Source organism: Patagioenas fasciata, chromosome 7 (genome assembly GCF_037038585.1).
Source record: "Patagioenas fasciata isolate bPatFas1 chromosome 7, bPatFas1.hap1, whole genome shotgun sequence".
NCBI classification, from domain to species: Eukaryota; Metazoa; Chordata; class Aves; order Columbiformes; family Columbidae; genus Patagioenas; species Patagioenas fasciata.
The window spans coordinates 3,732,117-3,752,533 of NC_092526.1; the positions used below are offsets into that span (position 1 = coordinate 3,732,117).

Sequence of the window (20,417 nt, forward strand, 5' to 3'; positions counted from 1 at the left end):
CAGGGTAATAAAGGCTGTTGAACTGGAGAGGTATGAAAGATCCAGTGATCTCGACATAATTTGATTTGAAATATTTGTTGAGGAATAAAAAAGCAATGCGAGCCTTATAGCAGGCTGACTTTGAGGGAATGCAAAGCGTGCGAAGGAATTTTTATCAGGATTTTATTATAATGTATGGTAAATCTACTGAAGAAAATTGGAATATATTTCAGAAACAGTTGGAGGACATTTGAAATTCATCCTGGTTTAAGTCTAAAGAAGGATAAAGGTAACAATGCCCAATGTGGCTAAGTAGGGTTGTATAGTAAAGAGTAAGATAAGCACACGGTGTTGAAAAAAATATACAAAATGTGGTAAGGTGGAGTAGTTGAAAGGCTATATAGAATAAGCAGAAGTAAACTGAAAGGCTAATTAGAAAAGCAGAAAGGAAATACTAAGTGCTAACTACAGGAGAAGTATTTGAGGTGATGATAACATCCTGTAAATAAATTCCAGAAAATTGAAAGGAAAAATAGGTCCACAAATCATGGTAGCATGGACAAAGGCATAACGGGTTTGTTTAGCAGGTTTTATTTTTGCGTCTGAGTACGCGGAGGCAGGTGGATGGTGGGATGGGCAGGTGGAGAGATGTCGAACAAAGTAGGAGTATATTGCTTTATATTGCAACCTGTGCCTCCTCACCTGAAGAACTGACAAACATGACAGATACCACAATATTCATTTTGTGATCATTTAATGTGACCTGACTGGCAATATGGCCAATCGCCACCAAACCTGTGACTCTGAAGGGAAAACAGGAGTGTGCAGTGAGTGTGGAGGTATCTCAGCTATCTCAGGTAACTTAGTTTATCTTGTAACTGGTGGAGCCTTGAACTGGTTGCTCCCAGGACTATGTTTGGGCCAGGGCTGTGTCACCACCAGTGCCCTTTCTAACCCTAAATCATCAGAGGCAATGCACTGAGACCTGACTGCAGCGGTGCCTCCTGGCATGGGGTGGTTTGCAATTCCCTTCCCTGCAGCACAACGTACAATTGTACATAAGTACAATTAAAATGTACTTATGACAAGCTCCAAATATTCGTTGTCCCTTTTTGCTTCCAGAGGGGGTGTCTGGCACTCCCCTCACAAGTTAAAAAGAGCCCAGCTCTCTTTTGACTCCTATTTCATACCTGTAATTTTTCCTAGCTGCTGTGTGCCTTTGCTAATGGTTCGCATAACAAAGTTTGGGCTAACCTACAGCTTTAACTCTGCTGGTAATAATAAATGCATACGAGAATTATTTTCTTCAGGATGTCTATTTATTTTCAAAAGTGGATTTTTTAATAGCATTGCAGTGTTAGTGCGAATTCCCCTATGATGCAGTGATTTTTGCTCCCCCTGCTGTCACTACAGCAGCAAACTAACCCATCCTTTTGCCCACTGCGAATGTGTATTGATAACGTTGATGCACAGGATATTCTTGTTAAAAACAAATGCTTGCATCAAAGGGAGGAGGGAGACACATTGTATTTAAAAAAAGCCAACACTGGGAATATTGCATATTTTAGTCCTCAGCAGCAGTATGTGCTGAGCCAAAAGTTGACAAAAATTGATCAAGTGGAAAGATTATTTGCTTTTCTGAGAGACTACTCTAAACAAGAGTTACTAACAAAAAAAAAAAAAAAAAAAAAAGGGCTTCTATTACTAACCCTCTTTGTATCTGAGAAATCTTAAATATATGCCTTGGAAGGGCTCAGAATTTCTGCACTGAAATGACGGCTTTAGACAGAGCCCCTTTCAGAGGTGTTTCTGTAACAAACTTTGCTTTGCTTTCTAGTGATCTAATCTACTGACAGGTCTTCCCTTTGACATTAATTTTATTTAGCTTGTCAGGTAAGTTTTGGGAGTTGTATCCTCACTCCGCAAAGGTTTCCATTTACTCCAATTAGCCGTCCTGCTTTTAGCTGCAACCATGTATGTCAGTGGCTATTTGAAGAATGGACTATCTGTCTTAAATATACTCCCTTTGCATCCTGTCTTTCCTTGCCTGTGACTACCTGTCTGATTTTGTTGTTTGTTTTTTTTATTTTGAGGGTTTCTGAGACATTACAATGAATTATTTGCACAGTGCGTTGGAAGCCGTGGGTGGAATGTGAGGGACAATGTCCTCTTGTCCCAGGCGGAGGTGAGCTCGTAGGGGGCAAGTTGTCTACTGCTATTTTATTTAACATCTCTGTATTAAAAAATAAAATGAAGATAAGGCTAAAAGGCTGGCAGGAAGGTTTTGGTTTCCTCGGGTGCCTGTTAGACATTGAGGCTCCGCGAGGGGCCGCGGGGCCGGCCGGCTGTCAGCCCACTCCCTTAAGGGAACTTGACAGATCTTTAAAGAAAAAAAAAAATTAAAAAAAATCAATTTTAAGCTCACATGCCCCAGTGGGTGCCAAAGCCACTTCAGAGAGGCTGAGAGATGGCTGAGTCGACGGGATTTGACTTGCAGAGGTAGAAAGGTGACAAACTCCATCATGAGAAAGGGGCAGCTTAGGGCCTCCGAGGCCGAACCTGCTCCCAGGATCCGGGGCCTGGCGTTGTATTGAACCTATTTATCTCTTTCATGGGCCCAAGGTACCACGGGGAAAGAAAAGTTGTTCAAAAAAAAAAAAAGAAAAGCGTTGGCAGAATTCAAGGGTGTAAATGATGAATTACTTTTCATCAGCTGAAAGGAAACATACTCCGGAACAATACTGAAAGGGAGCAGGAGCATCTGACCTCCTGCTTCAGAGCAGCCAATATCTTCATTCAAGAAGACAACCATGAAATTACACAGAAAATGGGATTGTCATGAACAGCCCCTTGAAATCTCAGTATACAGTCATTACTGCATGGGAAAAAGCCTTCATCCACACATCATAACTTGTAACAGACAAGGGGGGCGAAAAAAAACCACCCTGAAAACAGGCCTTGGAGTTACCAGTAGGAACGTAGAAAATATTTGTTGATTCAAACTTTTCCCCTCTAGTCTCCCAAATCATTGTAAACAGACATAACAGTGTTCTAACTCCACAGGAACACTGGGTTTCTGGCCACAGACAGCTCGTTGGGGCTGGTGTGTAAATCAAAAGAAAGGAAGAGAGAGGGAAAGCCAATCTATCGCTTTATTTACATTATCTGTCTTTGGTGAATGATTTATCATTTAAGTGCTTTGAGAAGAGAGTCCAGAAACCGTTGTCCAATTAGTGCTGCCCTCTTAAACCACGTACTATAAATATTCGTAATTATCAAAATCACAAAACAATGTTCATCAGAGCTTCGTATTCAGGATAACAACTTATTTTCTGAGTTTGCCTAGCAAAGTTTGTATTTATCCAAATTAGGCAGAGAATAGAAAGCAAACACAAGGCTGTTGGTTTATTTGAGAATGAAACCAATCACAGAGAATGAGAAGCTGGGAATATGGGGATAAAAATAACACATTTAACTGTTTATTTCTTTATTCTTGCAGATTTCTACATTGGCTTTAATTAAGCCAGCCCTGGGCTAGTGGGCATGGAGAAGGGTTTTTTTTTTTCCCTTTTTATTTTTTTTAATTCCTCATTAGGCTGTTTTTTCCTTACCTCTCGTGGCTTTAATGACTAGTCCCATTAAATAGGTCAATGGGCTTCTTTTATTTCAAGTTTTATATAGACTCATGTTCTATTGAATCTTAAACACTGAACACCCAAAGTCTTTCTAGGCACATTTCTTTATTCCTGCATATAAAGATACGTGTATATATATATAAAAACATATATTTTTTTCTTCTCTTTTCCCTTCTCTCCACAGCATCTGACCTTTTGTTGCAATGTATGTGGGGAAAACGCTAGACAGCTGGCACCAGTCTGGGCCAGCCATGTGCAAAAATACCTCTCAGGTAAGATCTTGGGTGAGGTTTGCAAGTTTTGCATTTTCCCTCTGTGGGAGGACTAGCAGATGATGTATATGGCCAACCCATATAGCTGGCTATATGGGCAGCCAACCTGAGCACAGGAACCTGATTTGGATACAAGTGGGGGACAAAAAATACTGTGATCTGAGGAGCGGGACCTCAGGGGCATCTCTTGTGTGGGATGGACACTGTGGAGTCTCCTGGCCAGGGGGGCTGGCCCAGCCCTCTGCAGGGTGCAAAGAGACATGTGAAAGGGAAGTTTTCCTTGTGAGGGAGTCAAAAGACTATTTACCCAGGAAAAAGTATATAAAAAAAAGAAAGATTTTGGCTTTTGAGTAGGAAAAAAAGAGCTGTGAACTAATGAGGTTTATTTAATGTCAGGAGTGAGCGTGTGTTGCATGTGACTGATGACCAGTCTAGATTGTAACTTTATGATCCATTGTTGCACATGAGATGCTCCCCCCTCCATAAACAGCAGGACAGAATCCCAGGATGTCAGGGATTGGAAGGGTCCTCGAAAGCTCATCCAGTGCAATCCCCCCATGGAGCAGGAACACCCAGCTGAGGTTCCACAGGAAGGGGTCCAGGCGGGTTTGAATGTCTGCAGAGAAGGAGACTCCACAACCTCCCTGGGTAGCCTGGGCCAGGCTCTGACACCCTCACCATGAAGAAGTTTCTTCTCATATTCGAGTGGAACCTCCTGTGTTCCAGTTTGTACCCATTGCCCCTTGTCCTACCACTGATCGTCACCGAGAAGAGCCTGGCTCCATTCTCCTGACACTCACCCTTTAGATATCTGTAAACATTAATGAGGTCACCCCTCAGTCTCCTCCAAGCTAAAGAGCCCCAGCTCCCTCAGCCTTTTATTCTGTGATTCTGTGACAGTGCTTCCTAAAAGCTTCTGTAACCCTGCAATATGAATTACTGTGTGAAGGTGGTTTGGAACCAGTCGCTTCTTGTGGGTGGTGTGGATCTTTGGGGAGCTGCTGCTCTTCTGGCCAGCAGTCTAGATGGAGTAACTTCTCCTGAGACATAGGGTCGGTGCCATAGGGTTCTCTATAACAGAGCAGCGGCTCTTTTTTGTCAATACTTCACTTCTAGAAAAGAGAAGCAACACTTTAACTTCTCTAAATGCTTTCCAGCCTACCTAAGTTTCCACTCACAAGTGTGTTGATTCAGTAATAACCATATGCTGGGATTTAATTCTCTTCCTCCAAACCTTTATCAGGTCCTTGAAACATATTTTTTCATGCAGTCTTTTAACAAAGTAGCCCATTCTAGCACCAAATGGTGCTGCACAAAATATTTGATGTCATTAATGTGTTAGGAAAAATCAGGCAGAAAGGTGGAATGTGCAGCAAATTAAGTGACTATGTACTATTTGAAGATTCACATTCAGACACCCACACCTTCAGGAACAGTTTGAATCTTGTTTTTCTAAATGTAAGCTGGGATAAAAAAAAATCTGAGTCTCAACTCATACCTCCTGAGTCTGTACTCAGGATGTCTAAATTGGGAATGAATCAGCCCGTCCGAGCTGTGAATCCCAATCTGGAGGTGTCTGCTTGTCTCTGCTGCTCCTGAAAGGAGCTCATGTAGATTTTCCTCCCCAACCCAGTGCCTCAGGCAAGAGGAGATGAATCTTACCATCTCGCTGTAATTTGTAGAGTAATTAGGACCTTGACTGTGACAACCTTTAGCCTGTCAGCAGTCATGGTTTAGCTCATGGTTAAAATGCCAGTGGCGACTATATCGCATCTATTCTAAATACAGCCGTATTTTAACTAGATGAGGTGATACGTGGGTTTGCAATGATTTGTTTAGATATCCAGGGTAGTGTGAAAGGACTCTTTAAACCGGGATTGAATCCATTTTATTATCTGCAAGGTGATTTTGATTGCCTTTTCCTCCTTCAGAGTGGAACGGCAATGAGACCAGCTTTCCTACAGTGGGAAAACAGGGAACCCCCCAAGTATAACCAAAGAGCGGGGTATGGTGAGCACAACCCTGCCACATGTTCCACAGCAAATCACGCCTTTTATTTAGATTTAATAGATCAGGCGGGTATAGCTAATCAAGCAATTTGACCACTGAGCAATCCTTAATGCTCCAGCAAACTGACCTCAAACCACACGAGTTCTGTGCAGCTGAAATTTAGAGTCTTATTTCTATATGTAGCTTTTTCGCAACCTGTGTATGTTTCTGCACGCTGTTAAGGAGTCGCCATTATCCTAATTATAATTAAGTCACTTGAAATAAATTCGGAGATAGTAAACAGCGTAAAAATATCTAAATAGGGAGCTGCTCCATTGATTTTATGGCTAAGTCATCACCTTATGTATGAATGATTCCCAGATGCTACAATTGATAAACAATACCTTTAATTCAGCAGTCAAAATGCTGCTATTAAAGCAGAAAAGTGATTGAAAAAACCCACTAATGTGACTTTTTTTTAAGCAGAGTACCATGTACCATTGCACCATGTAAGCCAATCTGAAGGTAGATTGAACTTTTGGCACGTGGATCAGTGTTACAGATGAGTGATTTTCTTCTCATTGGGAAATGCTCTGTTGTTGCTTCTCCTGAAGGGAGTTTTCTATCCAGCTCAGAATTTCTAAAGTATTAGGCACCGAAAAGGCAATTAATGGGATTTTCGAAAGCGTCTGGGCACTGGATGCCAGTTGAGTTTCTAGGTGACTTTGGAAGATGATGTCTAGAACCCATCTGTATCCTTTGGCACCCAGATACCTTCAAAATGTCGGGTTTACATGTCTGCCGTGATTCGTGATGGTTACAGTCTGTAGCACAACTAATTGTGACTGACAGCACAAAAAAGACAGGTGCAAAATTGAGGCACAGGTCTTAAGTCTTGGTCCTATGTAACCGATGGACACTTGTTATATTTTTAAATGTTTCATTTTCACTGGCTCCGTAATTAAATAAAAATATTTTAGATAGAGCAGCAGAAATCAACTTCTTTGACTGATATGAATCCTGTTTACTCTCCAACTCTGAACTCAGCAGGTTAAGTAATTGGGAGACAGAAAAGTTCCTATATTTCTATTTCCAGCTGGTGGTACACAAAAGGCAGGAAGTTATCTCATTAATGGGGCACCAGCTTTATGCAAATTATAGTAACAAAAAGGCTTCCCTTCATACTTTTCATAAATTACCTAATAAAGTAGGAATAAATGGCCATATTCAAGAGCCTTTGTTGTATTTTTAGCACAAGACTCTTTCTGTTACTGCAAATATGACTAAATGCGCCTTGTTCAAAAGGGGTGTTTATGAAATAAGGCCACTCAAAAGCTTTTATTCCTTAACAGCCTTCAGTTACTTTTATGGCACAAAATTAACATAATTAGTCACAGAGAATAGATGACATAAGCAGCGTGCCATGCACAAAAGGGGAAACCAGTATCTAAGGAAGGTATTTTGAGAGATCAAAAATTTTCAAAGTGCTCAATACTAGAAGGTCCTTTTTATTTGTGCACAGCCTTAAGATACTTTTTTACTCCGTGAAATTCTCATAATGAGATGCAGCAGACAGATGACATTAGCGATGAGCCATTAGAAAGAGGTCAGTTTTCTCTGAAAGATAGTCACTGTTCCTGCTCGTCATTAATTTGCAGCTTCAAAGCAGTGAGCATATGATAGTCTGGCATGTTAAGCAAGTTGCAGTTATCTTTAAATAACCATTTTTTTCCAGTTATTAGAAGCTAAAGTTTTTAAACTTCTGACTGAAAGCAAAATTAAAGCACGCAGCAGTGTAAAAAGGCTGCGGAGAGATTAGAAAAAGGAAATCAAATATGTTTTATAAATGAAGTTAGCTTTTCCCCAGGGAAAGGCTGCCTTAACTTTTAGTTCAAGAATTCGGGGTTGCATGTAGACCTCATAGACTTGATTTCTTGCTGGTAGATGAGAGAAAAGTAGCTGTTTTTAGCTGCTCTCTTCTTGTAGATTCACATGCCCTGATCTAAAAGTCAGAAACGTACAACTGTGCAAATAACGTTGCAGCACAGGAACAAAAATACCTGAGATACTTGAACAAGGGGAGAGGAGATAAAATGACTTGCTGTGCTTATGACTTTGTGTGAACTTTGTTTACATCTCTGTTGTGGCAGTGAAATATATTTGGATATTAAGGAAAAGCTTAAGAGACTTGCATCGTATCTCTCTATAAATGATTAGGATAAGGAGAAGCGTAGTGCAGTAACTCCAGTGAGTAGCGTCTTGGTATAAAAAGACTTGTCACTTCTCCAGATAACGTCACGTGTCCAAGCTGGTACTAACAAACGCTCTTGTTTTATAATAAATATCCTTTCATTTCTACTTCTACTTCTCGCTTCATACTTCATGCTGAAGCTACGTCATGGGTGAAGCCTCAGAACGATCCAGGCTTAAGAAACCTGGTCTGCTCAAGCCCAGCCTTAGTCATGCTGCAGAACAGAAACCGCCATTGCCAGTAGGTTTACACCGTGCCAGACTTACTGAGTTAATGCAGGGTTGAGGAAATAATATAGTAATAATCTGACCTAGAAACATCAGCAGTGCCTTTTGCAGCCCATGGCAGGGAAGACCAAGCCTTGTAGGCATCTCACACAGGTAAAACTGTTTAACGTCTGAAATAGGATGGGATGATGTGGAGCTACCTGCACAAGCCCGAGGGCTGTCATTCATCTGTGGTGGTTTAATTTGGACTGGACTTTGATTCTGAGCTGTGATTTACTTGGGATGAAGCCGGTTTCACTGGGCAGAGAGAGACGCAGGGTGTTTTACAGCCTGGCTGTGGGCTCAGCTGCCTTCAAACTCATTTAAACCTACTACTAATGCTATATATTTTTTTTTCAGAGAGTTGGATCTGGTTATGGGTGAATCATAACTGGTTGCAGAACACACACATCCAAATTTTGGATTCAGAATTGAATCTAGGTATAAATTCCCAGAAGTCTTGGGGTACCCCAATTTCATGTCCCAACCTGGTTTGCTAGAGGCATTTCCAGTGCTACTCTGTTAATTTCCAGAGCCCCGGCTGATTTAAACTGGTGCTTCCAGTTGTGCGTGGATCTGATACCAGCACTGCTTCAAAGTGGCTTAATCACTGAGTTTTTATCAACACGGGTTTAGAAATACTTTTAAGAAGAGAAACTTTTACTCCCCAAAGTGGCGTGTTTCTGAACTTGCAAACCTTCCCATTGCAAGGGGAATTCCAACCAGCTGAAAACTTAGGAAACAACTCGTAAAATAGACACATACAGCACAGATCAAGATGATAAAATAAAACAAATTGAAGGTTAAAAGCCAAACAATCCTTCTCCCCCTTTCTCCTACAGAGAAGGACTTACATTTAGGACAGTGCCCTCCCTCATTTTGTAACAACCCTCCTTGAGTTTGTTTTTCTGTGCTTCTTTCATAGTTATTTAGGTATGGGGCAATATTTGTGAGCTGCTCTTGTGTGTCACGTTAGAGAAAATAATCAGTTTATTAGATAAAGAGCAACCAGACAGATGGCGTTACGTTAATTCCAACCCCTGGCCTCTGCTTGCCTGGTTAACACAGCCACAAAGCCATTAGTTTTGAAGTGCAGGAAATCTTCTTTCCTTTCTTATGACAACAAACAGAACATTATTCTGACCCAAATAAGTGGTGTCAAGTTTCAATATTTAGGTGAAAATTTCAGCTGATTATCAAATTTTTTCTACTGCAGAAAACGTGAATTTTTAAGGAAAGACGTGAAACCAAGATTGTTTTGTCTCAGAACACATTTTGCTTCTGAACTGTTGTTTAGGAATGGATTCTTTAGTTCTTATGCTCTTTGGGTCATGCCCTGCGGTTGTACCGTGACTCTTGTATCCTCCTGTTTAACCCCACCGAAGCACATCATGGGGTAACCAAGGTTCTCACATCATCTTATGCAGAGGTGACACCAAGTGCTGGGTGCCACTTTTGGGGTGCTCAGTGCCACACACACATAGTACAGATTGGTCACAATTGCTGCCAAAATCAGAACCCTCCTCCTGCTCTTCTTTGGTTCTTCAAATGCTGTATGAAGTTATTGGTGAGTTGGGAAACTCGTGACATGAATTAGTACATTATTGTCCTGTGTGCTTTTTTATGGTGCAAAACCACAACTTTTTCTAGGAAAATTCCCACTTTCAAGGAATTACTGAAACTCATGTACTATCTTTACGTCCAAAAAGTGAGGCAGTTGCTATCAGTAAATGTTTGTTCTCAATTGGTCCATGCCAAAAATGGGTAAGATTGATTCCAGCTAATGTTTAATCTGTTTTCACGTACATTGCATGCAAACTGCCAAGCGGTGATGTGGAGATGGCCTCCTTGTTATGCCAAGTCCAAAAAATATGCTTGGATGACATAGGCGAAGGGAAATATGAACATTCGACAGATGAAATAAGCAGCGCTGAAAGCTGATAAAATGCCACTGTGATTCTGCCAAATCACTGAACAGGTACGTGTGAGTAACAAACATCAGCGCGGGGATGTGTGAGCTGCAAACTTGTTCCAACAAAGAATACACAGTGAAAAGGAAGATGAGATGCAGGATCAGTTTGGTAAAAGTGTGAAGAAGGAGGAGAAGGATTTTACTGGTACTTGAAGTGAGAACTTAATGCCTTTTAAGTGCCTTTCATTATGTTTACTCTGCTTTTTCAAGGGAAAATATGGTTTGTTTTTGATACATTTATAAAATGATTTCTGTTCCTTGCTTGTACTAACTTCTATTTTTTCTGCTTTCTACTTGTTTATATAAAGCTTAAGTAAATAATATATCACTGTATATCTATCCTAAAATAAAAATTGTCATCAAGAGGAACTTACCACTATAAAGCTTCCACTTGGCTAATGTTATCCTAACCAGACATAGTGCAGCCATGCAGGTATCTCCAGAAGGAGCATTAGAATTTGTCATGTTGCTTGATTCCAATATCTGAAGTGTATGAGAATTAACATCCAGACACTCTAAAAGCCTTTCAGAGTGATGCATCTTGGTTTTGTTTCCATTGAGATGAAAAAGAAAACCAAACCAAACCTTATTTTTTCTTCATTGAAAGGTAGAAAATATCCACAAACACTTTTTTATTTCTCTGAAAAGCTTAGCATAGACCAAATCCCAGTGTGCTACTGATGAAGAGTTCAGGCCAGTCCTTGACTAGTAGGATAAGATTTGTGAAAGCGCTCTGTTCACCTAATAATACTCCTGTCCATACCAGCAGGAGTAAATTTAATGGACGCTGAGTGTATTCCAGAGAGTTATGCCTAAAATGTCAAAAAGATGTTACTTCAGAATATTACATTACAGTCTGATTATGCGATTATTTTTTGTTTGGTATTTAGGTGGGTTTTTCTATAGTAAAGGTGTTGTATGTAAGAGTTATAACTGAGCAGATAAACTGGAGATGGTACTGGGACTAGATTCGTGCAATAATATTGGGTATTGTCAGTTACTCAGACTACTTTTAATTATTGTAGTTTTCAAGTTTTGCGTCTGCCATTATCAATGATTTCTATAAATATCATGACAGCAAAAGCAATTTTGAAAGGGGAAATACTGCAGAGAAAAACCGAATGCTACGAGACTTGTCCTGAGATCCCTGCAGTAAAAGGAAACCAACGGTAGGAAAAGAAATACAGCAAAAGGAGATGCTAGCAATTTCTATGTGTCACATTTCAGGATGGATTATATCTGCTTTAACTAATAAGAATCTATAGAACGGAATGAGAGAATTATGAATTAGATGTTCTTGTTAAGGTCTAGTTCAGTTTAATTAAAACACGAACTCCAAAGCAATATATATGTGCATGTGTCTGTGCACACATAGCCTGGTTTATATATCAACACATGTACAAACCAATATATAAAACACAGACACCCTTGTTCATTATACCTAAACTTTTGCTTTAAGCACAAAGCTTTATATATTATTTTAAACACATTTTTAACACATGTTAATAATATTCATGCTGTTGCTTTGAAAAATCTTCGAGATGTGGTTAATGAAGAGAAACTGCAGCATAAATTGCATGTAAAATATGCAATCCACAACAACATATTTTTTCTCAAGCTACAGTTTTTTACATTAAACGTCTTTTAGCTTGTTTAAATTTATTCCCTATTGTTTATAAAGAGCATCATCAGCCACCACTGCTTGAAACAACTACAAGTAGTAAACCAGGCAATCTTCTTACTTTAATAAGATTCTTTGGTTAAAAATAGATTTTAAGTCTATCTCACATTAAAGGATGTAAATCCTAAATTGCACAAAATGTTTCTCATTTTAAACGTTTTTTTTCCCATAAAACCAAACACTTTTTCTGAAGTTGCACCAAAGAAAAGAGTCATAGATGTTTTATTGCTGAGTTTTTTTCTGCTGTCACTGGACAGACCATTGTGCATTGTCTGATGTGTGGTTTACTAGGTAAACCTCATCTGAAGGTCCAGCTGAGACACCTGCCCTAGCACTGAGTAATACTTTCTTAACATTTCCATGAGATTTTTCACAATATCTCACCAAAATGTTCTTTGCTGCAGGTTTGATGGACTCCTGGTTTTGCTTGTACACCATTGTCATGGAGAACAATTAATTTCTTTCCCCTTTGCTTCCTATTGCACATATTTTTATGTGTAATCTTTCCTCAGTCTCTTCTTCTATAGAACAAACAATCCTAATTCCTTAGCTGCTCCCTCCCCAGCAAATCTGATTTTCTACATGTTTATCACTCTCATTCTTCGTGACTCTACCTAGTTGGTCCAAATCTTTCTTGCCTGGTGTCTTTTGTGACTGTATATAGTTCTAAGGGTAGGTCAAGTACTGTCAAGGCTGGGAAGTGCAGCAGGTTATTTCAGATTTTTTAGGGTTGTATATATATATATGTATGTATGTATATGTACATGTCCCCTGCGATGTTATGTGTCTTTTCTTCCACAGCATCATAACATTTAGGATTTTCATCGGTGTAACTGGACCATGTCACGCAGAAACTGCTGTCTTAACAGAATGTCCCTTATTTTGTATTTAACATCCTGGTTATTCCTAACTAACCATAAAATTTGCATTTTTCCTTCTTTAATTAAATGTTATTTTTTAGGTCATTTCTCCAATTTGACAAGGTCTTTTGAATTCTAATCCTTTGCCTTAATGTACTGGAAGTCCGTCTCTGCTTGGTGTTAGATGAACATGTTGAGTTTTCAATTTCGGTTTTGACTTTTGGTGTCCGGAGAGCTATTCCCTCTTTCTCATCAGAGATGAGCTAGTAATCAATCCAGGTTTTTATAGCTTAAAATATTAGTTCGCCCCAAACAATTGTTTTCCATTATTATTGTTATTATTAGCAAAATTGCTGATGATCCCAAGACTATAATTTATGTCAGAAACTTATTGTGATAAAACCTAGAAAAACACACGAAGACAGGGACCCTGATTCAAATAATCTGGTGAAAAAATAGACACAACTATCGAGTATGACAAGGAACAAATGGTGACTTAGATTCCTAGATCACCTGGTCAATCATAATAGCTCTATGTGCAGCTTGGCAGGTCTTGATCATTTTAAAACACGTCAATAAATGAATAAGTGTTTGCCTCTGTGGTGTAATGAGGTGGGAGGATAAAACTGGAAAAAAGGGTAGGAATGGTCAGAAAGGGGTGGCCAACACACAGGGGTTGTGCAGGTCCTACAGAACAGGAGAAAAAGGCAGCAACATGGATAATTTCACTGAAATTTTCACTGACTTGACTCAGAAACCTGAAAGTCCAATTACTAGAGGTAGATAAAGACTTGTTTTTCTCTTGGTTTTGAGTTTGATTTTTGGGTTGTAGGGGGAAAGAGGGTGCTTTTGATATTGTTGTTCTATGTCTCTATCAGCACAAGCTGATTTTCAAAATTAATTTCAAATTTATTTTTCACCCAGATACCTCAGATTTGGTAAAAGAGTAGAAGCCAAATGAATAATTTTGGAGTTGAGCTGAGACATTATCAGAGATGAAGAGGTGAAATTTGACTCTTCATTTTTGCATTATTTGTTTTGCTGGTTTGTTCCCTTGTCATATTTGCTATTCCACTTCATCATTTATTTTGTGTATTTTTAATTTTTTGGGGACATACCTGCAGCCTGGTGTTAGTAGTGATGGATACAAAAGATACAGGGAACTTACCTATGGTATTGTTGGATTTTGCTAAAGGTCTTCAGGAGGAGAGGTACAAGGCATATTTGGAATTGAGGCACAGTCTGCATGAATCAGACTACAAAACAAGCTTTAATTTGGATTGGAAAGAACATTGACAGTGTCAAAATAGGTTTGGCTCTCCTTGGTTAAGAGGAGATTAGTGGAGCCTTCGTAAGTTGGTGAGAATTACTGTTCAGCTCCATGTCCAACAAGACAATTTGCTGTCCCCCATGAATACAACTGATACGAAGAGTTGCAGTCAGACCTTGGGCCCTGAACCTCCCTCACAAGGATCACATGTGAGCTGTTTTGGCTGTTGGTACTATTTTTGAGCTACAGGATAACACCCTCAGTTTCCAATCTATTGCTGTGTGAAGGAAAGAAAAAAAAATCTGATTTTTTTATCTAAATAGAAGAAGGGCATGAGTGCTCTAAGCCACAATTAGAGGTCAAACAGAGATGGAAATAATTGTCCAAAGTGTCCCCATGGCAGGTTTTGGCTCAGTGAAGTACCTGCTCGGTTGTGAGCATGTATTAAATATGTTTAATGGGACTTCCCACCGAATATTATCTGAACTTGGAGAAGACAAGAAGCTGTAGCTCCTGTGCCACAGAATCAGGTCAGAGCCCCCTCTTTTCCCCATTTGTGACCTGTGGGGCTGCAGCACAAAACAAAGGGATTGAAAGAAGAATCCTATTCATCCCAGCTGCTCTAAAATCAGATTTCATTTTTAGACTTCTGTTTTCTGCTTTAATTGTATAAATCTGAACATACTTTTGAGATGATGAAATAGGTGCGGAGAAGCCAGTTATTTTTCGTCATTTATTTTTAAAGCAAATTTATCTTTGAATTGTCATCTGTTAAAATTCCTGAGAAGCAGACCACAAATGAGTACAATATGAACATGGTTTTCCATGCCAGCCCCATTCAAATAAGAGATGTCAAGGTTTTTTTAGGCTCCCTTTGAACACGTCGATCGAACACAAAGTGTGAGCATTTCCATACAACGAAGCCGTGGGTTGTTCTCCAGGTTTACAGTGTGTATGTGCACACATGCATATACGTACACACAAAACCAATGCTAAGCTTAACTATGTATTGGCAACACATATTCATTAAGAGATCCTGAAACCTTGAAATACTCTGCAAAAAGGAACAGCTATGGGAACACAGAAAAGAACTAAAAAAGGATTTATTTGAAGTAACACAGGGGAGGCTCCTAAATGTTTCATTTTCTTTAGGGTGATGCTCTACAATTTCATGTCCTGATAGCAAAACTTGTAATTTTGTCCCGTATTTTGGATTTCTAATTAGAACAATTGTTGTATTGTATTAAAATGAGAGGGATGAGATATGTACTTTATATGAGATTTTAGGACCATATCTTACTTTTTCTTCTTGCACATTAGGTAAACAAACTGTTCCCCTTTCTCATAGTATTTTATGTTTATTTAGCACATACCACTTTTTAATATTTGCCTTTCTCTTTCTAGGTTCTCTCCCTAGTAATGTCATTAGACATGATCATTAGACATGACATTAGATCATGTCATTAGATATGATCGATTGGCTTTCTAAACATGGACTTAGTGGCTATATTTGTACTGTTTTATGTTTGCTGGTAGTTTTTGTGTATTTCGCCTTGCAGTTACAGGATTCTCATCTGTCAAAGCTCCCCAGGCTCTCTGAGCCCTGGTCGTTGCATGTTGTAACACGTCGAGTCCTGGTTGTTATATGTAGATGAGCTCTGTCTTCTGGAGATGCTCGTTTGGTCTCCTTAGTACCGAAAAGTTTGGAAATTACATCCTTACAACTGGTTAATTAACTAGAAACTTAAACAGACAGTTTAGTTTGTGGCATGTTTGTCTTCATACGTGTTGACTTTCTTCTGCTGAAGTACTTTGGAGCATCAGTCAGTGGCATCTCTTTAACCCAGGGATTATGATGACCAGGCTTTGACTATCAATACAGCCATGTGGCACTTGTTGCTATACGTATCTTAAGTAATATCTGTGCCAAATATCTTTATTTTAGTAATACTTTTTGCATTAATGGGACAAACTTGGAAATGTCTCACCTGGCCAAGGATCCTCAAATGTGGGCAGAGTATCGTGGAGCTTTGGAAGTCCAAGCCAAAATGTTTTCCCACCTGTGGATCTGCTTTAACCAAAATCTGTGCAAGAATGAGATCTTTCTTATCAAGTACATCTTCTCCAAGGATACTGTGCTGCTTTTCAGCACACTAAAAATGTATTTTTTTTGCTCTGTGTGGACTGAATTATTAAAACTGTAAAGTAAATCCTAGATCTTCCTGTTGTAGCTTATATATTTGGCATCTAAACTGTGCCAAAACCAGTTACTTTTTTGGGGTCTGGCGAAGGATTCTGACTGTGATATAAAGAGGAAGGAACATAAGAACAACAGACTTTTGTCGCTTTAAAATCTACACACCAAGTTTAGCTCAGTTTTGATTTAAAACAGTGCATAAAGCCCCTAAATTGATCTCTGAACAGCAAAGTTGAGCTTAGCTGCAGCAATGCTGTAAGAATTGTTACCATGTATTAGAACAAAGGAACTTCACATGATTTCTTGATTTCTCCTTAAAATTTACTAACTCCTTGGTATTAAGAATTATAATTTGATGTCACTGACTTTTGTATTATTACAGGAACTCTGATGGACCGAGTCATCTGTATCTATCTCCAAAGGGTTGCAGTGACAAATTAGCACTTTGACTAAAGGTTGCAGGGTTTATTTAGTAATTTTAATTTTGCTTGGGAGTCTCTTCTGCCAAATATATTTACTTGAAGCCAGAACCCACAGTTGCAGGTCTCTGCTCACCAAACTTCTGGGACAAAATCGAGTTCCTGAAAGCCTGAGGAAATTGGAAGGAGCAACTGAAGATATTTTACTCTCATGAATTAGTACACAAATACAGATTTATAGTCTGCATATGTGTTTTGTTTTTACTGATGGCTGTAACTAAGGACACCTGTAAGTCAGGGGAAAAGGGAGAGGATGAAAAATAAAGGGAGGAAAAAAATGTAATAATACGCAGAGCTGATGTGGAGTCTGTTATGTGAGACTTAAAACTGTATCATTTAGCTGGTGTGCCTTAGTGTAAAGTATGAAATACAACGATTTTTTAAAAGATTCTTTCAGCGTTTCCAACGGAAATGTTGAGCTAAGTGTAGAATTTGTGGGATCAGTTAGCTTATAAATAATGATCCTTTATGCTGGCATTGGGAAATCCGTGTTCCCACAGCTAGTTCAATAAGGCAATTAATATCAATGAATGCTGAAGAAAGCAAATCTCCGTTCAGTTTTGTCTGGATTAGTTAACATAGGAAAAATCCCATCCCTCTCTTGGAGTATTTAGCCTTCTCCTAGGAAGACATGCTAATGAAAGGTAAATAAAATGTGTTTTTGACATGTGTTTGCCATTCCTCCTTGCTCCTCATGTCATACACTTTAACAAGACAATTAATATTTTTTCTCTGGAAATCTTCACCGCTGTTATTTTATTTCACGCATCCCTCGGTGCCAAACCTGTCTTGTCATTACCCGTCGCTGGCGTTTCCAGGCGAGTTCCTGCTCAGCTGAATTTCATTACGGACGGACTTCACCTCCAAAACTCACAGATAATGTGTCTTAAGCACACACAACGCTCAAGTTCACCGTGTATTAAAAGAAAATCCTAATTTACTTGGCATTGTGTCCGATCCGAGGGCAAGTGTTTCTTGTCTGACGGGGCATATTTCTGTAGCCAACGTAAAGTTCTACTAAAGGAAAAGGAAGGTCTGTCGAGGGAATGGGTGGGGTTTCCCTGACCTCATCCCACAGCGATGAATTGGTGTTTTCAGGCTTTGTAGATCGAAATTTTTGATAGAAAAAAAACGGGGTCGTAAAACAGCCCTGAACTTTCCCCGCGTTTGGCCGCGTTATCGGAGATTTCGCACACGAGCAGTAAAAAAAGCTTAAATGATTTTTATCTCCTAGCAGCCAAAGAAGTGTGGTAATAAGGTAAAGGTTGAGGAGCGTTGTTGGCATAAGAAATCCCCTGCTTACACGGGATTTATAACGCACACAGTTTTGTAAGAATTGGCGCTGCTGAGCATTTTCTGACACTTTTGGGATAATATATTGCGAAAGGCAGGGCGGCCAAGTCTCACACCTGAGAAGTAAGACACACTTCATTCTGCCGATGGAGGAACCTAAATCAAACTTTAGCGTTACTACAATGCAATTACTCCTCTCTTAGGAGCTCCAAATGTCCAGAGTTGAGGTATAAAACTGGTGATTTTGGTATACCGTAGGAGTTTATTAACCCCTTAAGTATTTGTATGTACTCTGCATTTGGAGGAATGGCCTTTTAAAGTTGACTGGGCGCGTTTCAAAGGAAAATAATAGTTTCTGGTGTGTAATGCTGTGGGTGTGAGGCCAAAGTGGATTTTCAATGAAGTTTGATTTTTTTTAAAGTAAATAAAACAATATGTGGAGTGTTGGGTTGCATTTGCTATCATTAGTGTGTACTGTGAGACCTCCTCTGTGCTTTAATGAGTCATGTTGTTTTATTAGAGAATAGTCTTAGAAAGCTTGAAAGATTCTGTGGAAGTCTGATATTAGTTTTTTACATTGTTCTACTTGATTTCTGAACCTCCTTATCTTCCCACAATCACTTCTCCTTTTTCCTTGCAGTTAGAGTAATAAAAAAGTCACATTGTTGTAATGAACGTACGCTAAAGGTATATGAATATGAGCAAAAATAAATGGTTCTGTAGTTCTTGTGTGTGCGGATGTGACAGTCGCACTAAAAAGGAGCATGCGATATGAACACAGGCATGCTCGTACTTCTGTACGCTATTTTCTTTATATATGTTCTGTTTTTCTCTCAGAAATCAAATTTCACAGCCTTTCTCTCTAGTTCTGATGGTGGTTTTTCTTAGCTCGTTTTCATTTCATATCTATATCGTGTTACTTTTCTCATGCGTGCTGGTTTATTATTATGACTGTGAGAAGTTTAACTTGAAAAAGCAAATTTATAGGTAGATAAGAAATAGAAATAGACATAATAAGGCTAAACTGAAAAAGACTATCATATTTTCTTTTTTGGTGTTATTGACATGAAGACTGATACAGATGCTCAAGAATTGTGCTTATTTATTTGTTATTTGCAAAATTGACTTTTTTGTTGTTTTACAATATTAATATTTTGTGGGATAAGGCGCACAAGATTAAAAAAGACCCCACAATATTTTGTTTCCAGTTTGGTCAATCCTAATAAAAATTTCAGTCGGTCTTCATGAATAGAAATATTTTATTTCGTATCAGCTTGACAGTCTAATGTTGGTACTTTTATGAACTTGTAGCCAAAGTTCCACAGCCTGGTAAATGCTAAAGTATGATATTGGGTTATAACTGTTCACACTGACCAGCCCAGCTGAGTTCCTTTAATGCATAATGGAGATTCTGTTATTTTAGGGTAGCTTAACAGTTGCCGTCTTGACATGTTGGTCTATAGGACAAGGCTGGGTCATGAAAATGCCATCGAATTTTCAGCTTTGCACTCTTGACAACTCCAGGGAGATGTAACATGTGGCCTTTTTTCCCCTGTTCTGCACAGGATGAAATACTCTGCTTTCTAACATGGACAAGGAAGCCTGGCAGGTCCAGATGAGGAACATCAACCATTTGGAAGAGGTAACGCTATGTACTCTCTAAGAGCTGGGCAGAGGTATAATTTGGGAACTGGTTAATTATTTGTGGTTTTTGAACTGCATCCAAAGGTCCTGAGGAATTAGGAGGCATAAAAATGCCCGGAGTGTTGAGTAGGGCATGAGATACTGAGTTTGCTGATTGTTAGTAACCTCCTTAATAATTCATAAGACACTCAACCATATGAATATAACACATATTCTGCCAGTTCTGTACTTGGGCCATGTTGCTAAAAAGGTTGTTTTTGCTGTAGCCAGGAGGCACAGCAATTTGAAAACTGCTGAAAATCAGGGAACAGGTTTGGCTTAAGCACAGCCAGAAACAATGCAGTCTGTACCATTTCTCCTTGCCCTGTAAAAGCGCTGTTGAACACTGCAGCTACTGGCTGATGTCATGATATTGCTCTCAAACAGAAAATAAAAAGCTTTAAAAATTGCCTAGTACTGTGAGAAAGTACACCGCTGCACTAAATGTATTTTTTAAATGTTTATTTATGCTTATTTCAGGTAAAAATGTGCCAGTAGAAGTAAATTAACCTCGTTCAGATAATACAGGTAGCTGCAAACTTTGGCTGTCCTCTAATTCCCAAACACTTATCCCCACATACACTTCCCGT

The 20,417-nt window shown here is 39.1% G+C and overlaps 1 long non-coding RNA gene across 1 annotated transcript; it reads left to right on the forward strand.

Annotated features, from left to right (window-relative positions):
• Positions 1-2,029: 2,029 nt before the first annotated feature.
• LOC139828380 (uncharacterized) lies at positions 2,030-19,787 on the forward strand. Its single transcript, XR_011739895.1, has 3 exons — positions 2,030-2,164; positions 3,799-3,886; positions 19,710-19,787. It is a non-coding gene; the product is annotated as an uncharacterized lncRNA (long non-coding RNA).
• Positions 19,788-20,417: the final 630 nt, after the last annotated feature.